The sequence below is a fragment of the Fukomys damarensis genome, unplaced genomic scaffold (assembly GCF_012274545.1).
Source record: "Fukomys damarensis isolate Sample0158 unplaced genomic scaffold, DMR_v1.0_HiC HiC_scaffold_27, whole genome shotgun sequence".
Lineage (NCBI taxonomy): Eukaryota > Metazoa > Chordata > Mammalia > Rodentia > Bathyergidae > Fukomys > Fukomys damarensis.
This window is the reverse complement of record NW_022900939.1, coordinates 42484968-42494964: the sequence shown is the minus strand read 5'-3', so window position 1 is coordinate 42494964 and position 9997 is coordinate 42484968. Positions and strand designations below refer to the sequence as shown.

The 9997-nt window shown below is 42.5% G+C and overlaps 1 long non-coding RNA gene across 1 annotated transcript in view; it reads left to right on the top strand.

Moving 5' to 3' along the window:
- LOC104857793 overlaps positions 1–1731 on the top strand; it is an 8888-nt gene extending 7157 nt beyond the window's left edge. The window contains exons 2-3 of the long non-coding RNA XR_778973.1: positions 612–744; positions 1384–1731. This is a non-coding gene — a long non-coding RNA (uncharacterized LOC104857793). The remainder of the gene's footprint in view (positions 1–611; positions 745–1383) is intronic.
- The last annotated feature ends 8266 nt before the right edge of the window (positions 1732–9997 follow it).

Genomic DNA, 9997 nt, shown 5'->3' with positions numbered 1-9997 from the left:
CTTTTTTTTTTTTTTTTTTTTTTTGGTACTGGAGATTGAACTCCGGTCCTTGCGCTTGCAAGGCAGGCCACTGAACTAAATCCCCGGTAATCTCTTTTGAATTATTTCAAATACAGTATATGTGTTGCTGGAACAAACACTTTTCAAAGGATACACTAACAACATTTCATTAGTTCTATGAATAGCTGTCTTTTATTTCTATGATGCTGATCCATAATTTTAATTAATTTCAAAGGAATTATGTTGCTTCTTTATTTCCCCAATTTAACGGATCAAAGCTCTGAGCAGTTTCAAGGCATTTGGCCACCTTTCTCTCTAGATCCAGATGAGACAGAGTCACAAGGTGACATCAGAAATGGTGCAAGGGCCTCCTTTCAGCTGTTCTCATGTAGGACAGAGGAAGACAAAGAACACGTATGTCTTCTCAAGTGACTAAGGACAATGTAGTACGTGTGTGTTGAAATAACCAAATGAAATTATTTTTAAAAAGCACTTCAGAGAAGAGGAGAATTCATTATTTGTTTTAGGAATTAAACAAAAATATCAAATTAGAAGTGTTTTGGGGACTAAGAAACAGTAACAGACCAGTACAACTTGGTTTCTCGTCTCAGCTCCGCCCCCGCCAGCTGGAGAAGCAGGACCATTTACGCTCACACCTGTCTGAGTTTCCTGGATTTTCTTTATTGAAGACCCTGGTTTGAGAAGTCCACACCTCGGTTATTGCATCCCCGGTTGTGCACTGGTGTGAGTAATTTAGAGCCTTGGTAAAAGGGAAAACCTAGAAATGCTGGAGAATGAGAAGCGTGAGACTCGGTGTGTACTTTAGTAAAAGTATCAGTTTGTACTGAAGATGAAACAAGTTTAGTAAACACCGGAGTACATTTTGTCTGGTGTTGCCTACCCTTATGAAAATTCTTTCATAGTTCTGTGACAAAGTATAGCATGGGGAGTGGATAAATGGAATGATCTATCACTGCCAGTGTTTGTGCTTGATCTAGATTGTTCTCCAGCCTATGAGTTACTTTTTCATAAAAATAAAATTTAACTTCAGTGTATATTCTGTTCCTACAAGAGGCAATGAATCGAGCACAGCATGAAGGATGAAACTGATTCCCATGACGATAAAACTGAGTGTTCGAAACACGATCTTCTTTCCGTCCTATGGCTTTAGTTCCTTGGAGGAAACATTTGCTCAATGGCTCATTTTTAGTGTACAGGAAAACTGAATAAACTGATCTGCACCTGCATTTGCATAATTTAAAGACGGATTAAAGTGCAGTTTGTACTATTTCTAGTTCAGTTTACTATTTCTGGTTCAGGAAATGTGCAGAGTGAAACAGGATGAACAGAAACACACGCTAAATCCCTTTCTCTCTCCCACAGAGGAAGCATGAAGACTGATATGAAAGGGCCCGCTGTGTTCCTCACGTCACCGAGTGATCCCTTCACGGCTCATGTTCTGAGGCTGAAGATGCCACGTGGCGTTTTTCCCCCGCAACCTGTGTGACATCCGGACAGAGGAGTGGAGCCAGAGGCTGACACTGAAAGATTCGAATAAGTAGGAAGCTGTGTGGTTCTCAAGAGGGTTTTATAAGACGTTGCCAATTTTCTCTTTGGAAGATGCGGGGAAGATTATAGAGATAGGAAATCCAGCTGAGCTTTAATTCCAATAATGAAATCAAGCACTAACCTGGGTAAGGAAATTCCTTTTCTATAAATTGGAACTGTCAAATTCCCCACAAATTCAAATTGAGGATACACACAGGAAATCTGGTTGTTAAATTCCTCTAGAAATTCTTGAAATTTCTAACAACATATTTTATCTGTAAGGAATTTTTTGTTTGTTTGTGTGGTTCATTGTTGTTTGAGAAAGAGGGTTTTTGTGCTCCTACTTCCTCAGACTACTGAGTGCTGGGGTTGCAGGCATTCACCACCCACAATACGAGGCTTCAGAAATATTTTAAAGTACTAATAAGTATTAAGAAAATAGCTGAAAGTAAACAATATATATTTTATATTGTGATACATTATATATTATAATTATGTTCATATATTATATAGACATTATATATGCAGGGAGAGAGTGAGGGAGAAAGAGGCAAAGAAATGTATGTCCAGTTCATGAAAGAAAGAATGATACTTGTGATACTTGTTCAACCAATGGTGTCGCCCTCCTCTTATGGGGGATCCTAGAGGACATTGTGTAGCACAGCAAACCCACTGCACTGCTGGGCCTTGGAGAAATTGAAAATGCAATGCAGCATTCTCAGTGAGCACAGTTCCCCAAGCAGCAGTTTGCTAGTAAACATCCGGAAGATCATGACCACCACTCTGAGTCCCTCTTGTCATTGTAGAGGCCAAAGGTAACTTGTATTAATCTCATGGTGTCTCAGTAAGTTTGGTATTTAAATATTTATGCAAGATTTTCTCTTCCTGAAGTATGTGTGCTCTCTGTATGCAGACTCTCTCTCTATCATATGTAATATCACATTATATACACATACATATACACTGTGTATTATATATACTCTGTATATAATACATGCACACATATACACTGCATATATTATGCATACTTGGTATATAATATATATATATACACATTATATACATATAAATGCATATATAGTTGACTGAAGAAAAATAATGCAAGACAGTCATTTGTATCACTGGGAACTCTTAATATTGAGATAAGATTTTGAGAATATCAGAAATAATGGAGGAAGGCCACATGAGATGAATAAAATTAATAAAAAATTTCAAAGGGGTAATCACAACAAGAAGTTTGAAAATGATCCTGTCTCCATAACACGTAACTCCAAATGATAGCAGAAGCAGAAAGAAGTGTTACTCAATTCCTATTTGATTCCACCTTCCATCAAAAACAGAATGATTTTCCCCTTAAAAATGTGGATCAAGAATGTCTTAGAGTTAAATGATACAAAAGAATCACAAAAATAATAAAGGAACCTCTAGGTACTTGCTTACATTGAATGTTTTGGTCTAGAAGAATTGCATCACACTATGCTTAAGGAAATATGTGTTCTTCTGAATGTATTTCCAATCATTGAAAAACTTTCTTAAATAAGTGGGTGCCAAGGACAGTAGGAGATCATAGACACTGGCACTATTTTCAAGGAGAGAAAACTGATTCCTACAAGTAATAATTTAATGAACTCAATATCGATTGCTATAGAATTTGGACTAAATAATTGAATAAATGGCTTGTGAATTTGTAGAAAACACACATAGGTCACAAAGAGGAAGCAGCCAGTATATCCTCAAGAACAGTATTGTTAGTGTAAGAGCCACAGCTGTCCCCAGGGGAGAATGTTAACGTAATGCGTGTGTTGCTTATTACAAGGTATCTGGCATAATGCGTTATATTACCGGAGAGAAGAGATCTAAGAATGGGTGACTGGCTAGACAATATTCTGTCCCAACTAAGGAGCCTCGGTTAGTGAGCTAGGGAAAAATAATGCTTACCAGCTGCTGTCCAAAACCAGTATCGTGGCATACAACAATATCCTTGCCTTCTAGAGAGTTACATCTGAAAGGAGGAAGGCTTCTCCCTGTGTGTTACTGAGCTGATGTTGGAGCCCTATCTGAGCCTGACCTCTGACAGGAAAAGCACATCAGATAGGCAGGTGTCACTGATTATAGAAGATACCTAAGTTTTAGTTCACAGAATCCACCAAGATAGTGATAAACATGAGTGCAGCCGTCACCACACGCTCTCCAGCTTTTCTCCCACTGAGGAAAGTGATTGTATTGAGACTGGGAGACCCTGTTCCCGTTCCCTGCAGGCCTGCCATTCTTCGGTCATCTTGAATCTGGGGGACTGCTTGCCTAGTGCAGCACCTTCAGTTGGGATGCCAGCTGGATTTCCAGACACAATCCTGAAGGCACTAACACACCACATGCAGCTCTGAGATGAGATCTTGCACGTGGACCCTTCACACGCTGCTTCCCCGGTCCAGCTGACCCTGCCAGGATCTGCCCAGGGGCCAGCCACCCAGGGACACAGCCCTCCTAAGAATGTGAACCTAAGACGAAAAGAAATGATTGTTATTTTAAACCACCACGATTTGGGAGCACCCCCATCTCACAGGATCAAAAATTCAATTGTGGTGAATATGTAAATAAACCAAAGTATTTTATATGACTGCCATTTCAATATGAACCAGCATTAGCCTTGGTTAAAGATTTGGATTTTATTGTATGTATTAAAGAAGTAACAGGTTAAAAATGTTTTCTGTCTCTGTGTAAAAGGACATACATTTTTTTTTTCTTGTGTATAACTGATCATGGTTAGAGTAACAGAGAATATTGAACAACAGGCTCAAGGAACCAGGCAAAAACTGTATATATTGGAGATAAAAGTGGTGGTAAGGAGGGAAAGAGTTTGCTTAGGGATCGAGTGGATTAGACGTGTTCAGGGCTACACTGTGCCCCTGGAGCCCCCATTGGAGATCGCCGCCACCTGGAGATGTCTCTGCAGAGCCGGGCCCCTGTGCCTTGAGGTCTGTGACCGCCAGCTTCAGGACCCTGAGGATTTCTGTTGTCTCACCCTGCCCACGTCTGATCTGTGAAACTTTATTTCGGCTGCCCTCAGAAGCTAGTTCAAGCTGGAATAGGGAACCGGCAACCAGGAGTTTGCTGTGGAATGCTACGTGCGTACTCTCAAGGATGACCAGGTGGGTGGGTGTACTTTCCTTAAACTAGGGAAGCACAGTTCAGCGGGCAGCTAATCAGGAGTTTTGCTTTAGTTACCTTAAGCCTGAGATGTTGGAGAGACATCATTAGCAGAGATATTAGCTTATTATCTAGAGCACGGGGGAAGAAGGGCTTGGATAAATGAATAAATGTGCCAATGCCTGTGTATATGTATGTGTGTATGTATAAAACTGTACCAGCGATAATTTGATATTAGAGCGACTTAGGTCACCGAGGGAAATGATGTTAGTGACTTAGGAGAAGACAGCACTATGAAAGAAGTGAGCAGCGATTCAAGGTCAGGAGCAAGAAAGGTGAGCTGGGGGGGGCGGTGGGGCAGGAGCGCACCAGGAGAGTACGAAGAAAAACAGAACCCGAGGGGAAGCAGGGCTGCAGAGAGAGAGGGAGAGAGAGAGAGGGAGCGGCGTTCAGGCCGCTGTGGACAGATGGGGGGCTGTCCACTCTGCTCATTGGCAGCGTCGGTTCCATAGTGAGCTCGACACAACTTTTATGGTGGATTAAGGGGGTCGGAACGGACTTGATAAATGAGAGACGTAAGAAAGTAAAGTGAGTGTGTCAGACAGCTTCACTTTACGCCTCCTGGTACTGAGGACGGAAACCAGAGCCTGCTGTGTCCCCTGACCCTATTTACCAATGAAGGTAGAACGTTGTGATGGTTAAGCTTTATTGAGCAAGAAAGACTCACGGGGTGTTCATGAAGTCCATTGGGAACGGGAGCGAGCGAGCGTGCGGTGACAGGCGGTGTGGAGGGGCGGGCAGGCCCGAGACTGTGCGTGTACAGGACGTGGCCCGGTCCAGCTGGGAACTCCTTCAGGGCAGCAAGGCCAGTGGAACAGTACACAGCGCACGGAGGTCCAGCCAGCTAGGTGCAGTCGGCTGTTTTCAGTAAATTATTATAGTGATGGGCATAGAATCCATCTCATGTGTATTTATCTATTATTGTGGAACAAATTACCCCCAGATCTAGCAGTTAGAAACAGCAAGCAGAATTAGGAGGAGCTGAGCCGGGTAGTGCTGACTCAAAGGCTCTCCCAATGCTGTGCCCCCCCCCCGCCCCCGCGGCCCTCTCACAGGATTCCAGTGAGGACCACTTCGGAGCCGCTCAGGACGCTGCTGAAGGGCTCAGAACATTTTTTCCAGTCGGACTCAGGCAGGCCCCCTGCAGGGCTCCCCACTCAGCTGCCACTGTATCTGAGCGCAAATGAGGAGCACCCACGGGCAGAGACACTGTCCTTTCATACCTTAAACTTGATTTGTAAGCCCAAGGCCTCAAACGGGCTACCACTGAGCTGCATCATGAATCCTATGCCCACAAATGACATTTCATTACTACCTGCACATTCTACAAAAGCCAGTGTCTGCGTCGAACCCACACATACAGGGAAAGGAGCACACTCATAGGGATTATTTAGGTTCATGTTAGAGCCTTACGCCACAGGGCATAAGGAGAAAATTGAAGATAAGCGGGAAAAGTTGTGGTATCAATGGATTAATGATTTAAATTTCATGGAAAATTTGTTTGCATGTGGTTACTTGTAATTAGGTAATCGGAACATTACTTTTTTCATATTGGAGGTAATATAACCATCAGCTATGACTTCTTTAATCAAAAACCATCCTCTTGAGGCCATACTCTTACGTGAAATAAATAGGACACACATGTGTAAATGCCAAATTGTTTCTCTGGTGTGAGAAACTGAAAGTGTAAGCAAGGACCAAAATGTATAATAGATAATTGTGAAATAGGGAGAAAATGTTCAAAGGGTAAAGGAAAATAGGGAGAGGGGTGGGGGAAAGGAAGGAGGGGAAAGGAAAAAAATGGAAACAAAGCTTGTGTCAGTAGGGAGGGAAGAGGAAAGGGGAAAAATAAGAATCAAGATAGATCATGCACAAGTACAAAATCCCAATGGCGAATGTTAGCATAATGTATGCCCAAAATGCACCAATCAGCTCAGTGCAAAAAAAAAACATAGGAACATATGGTTGAATTGGCACACAGGAAAGCACAGAAATGGTGCTGAGAAGCATGTGTATCAGATAAGCCATCTGTGTGGATGCTGAAGTCCAGAGAAGGAAGATGAGAACTTGGTAACTGACGCTGCCAATGACCCTACTGAACAGCAGGCCGCGGGGAGGGGTTGTGTGCATCGTGGACTCCGTGAGACGTGGTGGGAAGGGTGCATCGTCTTCACACAAGAGCGGGTCTCCATCAGTGAAGGGTCAGAGAGAATATTCTGTGAAAAGGTGCCGTCCCAGGGGAAAAAAAGGAGAGTCAGATGGCCGGAAGAAGAGGATTTGGCGGGAAAAGGAACGGCAAGGACAACAACCAAAACAGTTCAGAAATTATGGGCGATGAATAGGCTTCGGTCTCTGGTGCTAAAGTCAACCACTTCCAAAGTGCTTGTCCTGGTAACCACAGCTCTCATCATTACTGGCAAACAGAGCCTCAGTTTAAGAAAATAATTCATCAGAATAGAAGAGGAAGAATGAAAAAAAGCAATCTACATCTCCATGGACAAAAAAGCAAGGAGGGCAAGAAAAGGATTTATTAAAAACAAAAGAAATTTTATCACACACACACACACACACACACACACACACACAGAAAAAGTAAGAGTGGAAGAATTTTGAGGTGAATTCACATTGAACTGAAAATGCATATGTTGAGCTTTTGAGTCCCTATTTTCCATGATGCTTCTACAACACACAAATGTTCATCCCCCTGTGGTTACAGATCCACATCCCAGATGAAGCTGGGGGATGGATGGGCAAAAACTTACTGATTTAAAAATGGTGTGTCGCTGGATAGGGAAATAATGAGGAAAATGAAAAATGGGTGCAAGGGGCTTCTCAGACCCTGGCCGAATCTGCCATTGAACCGGTGTCTTCTGCTTCTTAGATTCAGTCATGTGACTTTCATTAGGAGGTTAAACATGGTGTGTCGCTGGATAGGGAAATAATGAGGAAAATGAAAAATGGGTGCAAGGGGCTTCTCAGACCCTGGCTGAATCTGCCATTGAACCGGTGTCTTCTGCTTCTTAGATTCAGTCATGTGACTTTCATTAGGAGGTGTCCCAGTGGAAAGTGAGCAGTCTGGTTATGTACAGAGATTGGTTCTTGGGATACTCCATCAATGATGACAGCAATAACAAAGAGCGCAGTCAAGGAGGAGAAGGGTTTTGCTTCAGGTTACAGTGAATACGCTATGTTTGCCCATAAGGGAAATACTCACAACAAGGCAGTCTTACAAAATCTTAATCATTTTTATTAACAGAGTGTATGATCAAAGCGTTGATTATGGTAAATAAACTATGAAGTTTCATATCTCTTGAAGATGTTATAGGAATTCTCTTTCTGAAATTAATTTTTGTTTTGTTTTGTTTTGTTTTTGTACCGGGGATTGAACTCGGGTGCTTGCGCTTGTAAGGCAGCCCTCCGAACCACTGAGCTAAATCCCCGGCCCTTAAAATTAATATTTTTAGAAGCCCTTTCTGTGCAGATGAAGCATTGAAAAATTGAACATAGAATAAGCTACAAATCTATCTGTGCTTCTTAAAGCTTCATTGAAAATGACAAGTTGAGAATGTGGTCCTTGTTGTAATATGATAATACCGAAGAGCCGTGAAAGAAAGCCCAGGGAAGAGAAAACACTTCCTAAAATTCACTAAACATCTTCCAGACAAATATTTGAGTAGGAGAATTTTATAATAAATTTTAAGCAATAATTCTAGAGAGTGAGGTTGTTCTCAATTATAGAAGTAGTAAACCTAGCAATCAAAAGTAATACATGGAATAAATTACACTTAGAAACTTCATTTTCTTGAAGTGATCATAATTAAAATGAATAAATAATAGGAGAGATAAATTTGGAACACGGTGACCTTAAATACTTGGGACATTTTAAAGCGCAATAACAGCAGATATCTTGACGTATTCATTCATGTTTCTCAACCTTTTGAAAGTCAGCAAGGAATCATAAAAATTTGTTTATCCAATTAATTTGGCGACTTTGGGCGTAAAATACGTTATCAGACAGATATAAAAGCAAGGTCGTGAAATATCCCAAACGAACGTGTATACTGACCAAAATACATACATGTTCGTGATGCATGTACACTGCCCGTGTAAGTATACTGGAAAATGATGTGCACATGTATTCGCTTGAATACAGTTTTTGTACACAAACACATGTAGGCAGGCATGTACAGGGATCGGCCAAGACTGACAATTCCAATCTGTCCTGGTGGTTTAAAAATAAGTCAGAGCATAAAATGGACCCGTGTCGGTAGGGAGGAGGCTGGAGAGGGGACACTGCTGTCCACTGCTGCCACTGAGTTACCGTGTCAGCGACGCTTCCACGCGGAACATCACGAAGTAGATCCTCCTCGCCTTTGGAGTCTGCTGCTGTGGACCCAGAGACTCGATCATCCATGGACGGCTGCTGTGACTCTCGATTAGGACCCTCTGAGGAAGTCAGGGGATCCGGGGTTACTGGAGACCGTGCCCCGCTTAGCATATTCATCACCTCGGATTCATCCGCTATAAACACACCTCAGCGACATCGTCATGACGCCGGCTCAGGCGCCCGCAGTTTATGCAGGTTGTGGGAAGCAGTGTGAAGGGTCCCGTGCTTTATGGGGGGGGGGCTCTCCATTTGGACCCACGCCTGCATTCGACTGGAATGCAGATGATCCTGGGAATGTGCTCCCTTCCATTTAGCACCCGGTCTTTCTAATTGTCTAACTGTCCCCATTCGCCTGCCTGTTATTCTTATGCCACTGCACCACGACTTTAAGAATTTCTAAGAAACGGGAAAACCACACTTGAAAGATAGTGTGAGAAATCACTAAAGGCAGGACAGAAGTCTACGTAAACCTTAACTACTTGCCTTCTTTCTTTTCTATGTGTAAATCATGCCAAAGATTTTCTTTCTCTCTCTCCATTTTTATTGCGTATCTAGCACTAATCTTCTTTCTGACTTTGGATAAAATACAGAAACCCCCAGAACGTCTTGGAAAATTCTCTGGAAGTTGAAATAAATGCAATGCATTTCTCAGTTGTATTGCTGATTTTTTGTTGTTGTTGTCATTCTTAAGAAAATGCGTCTGCTTTATACACACTTTTGGATTTGCCCCGACATGTAAACCTTATATATTCCCTGAAATGAAAACCAATGTTCTAACAAACCAAAGCGGAGCCCGGGGAGCCGCCGGGGTGGGCGATCGCGCCGCCTGGAGAGCGCCTCGGGGAGCGTCCCTCT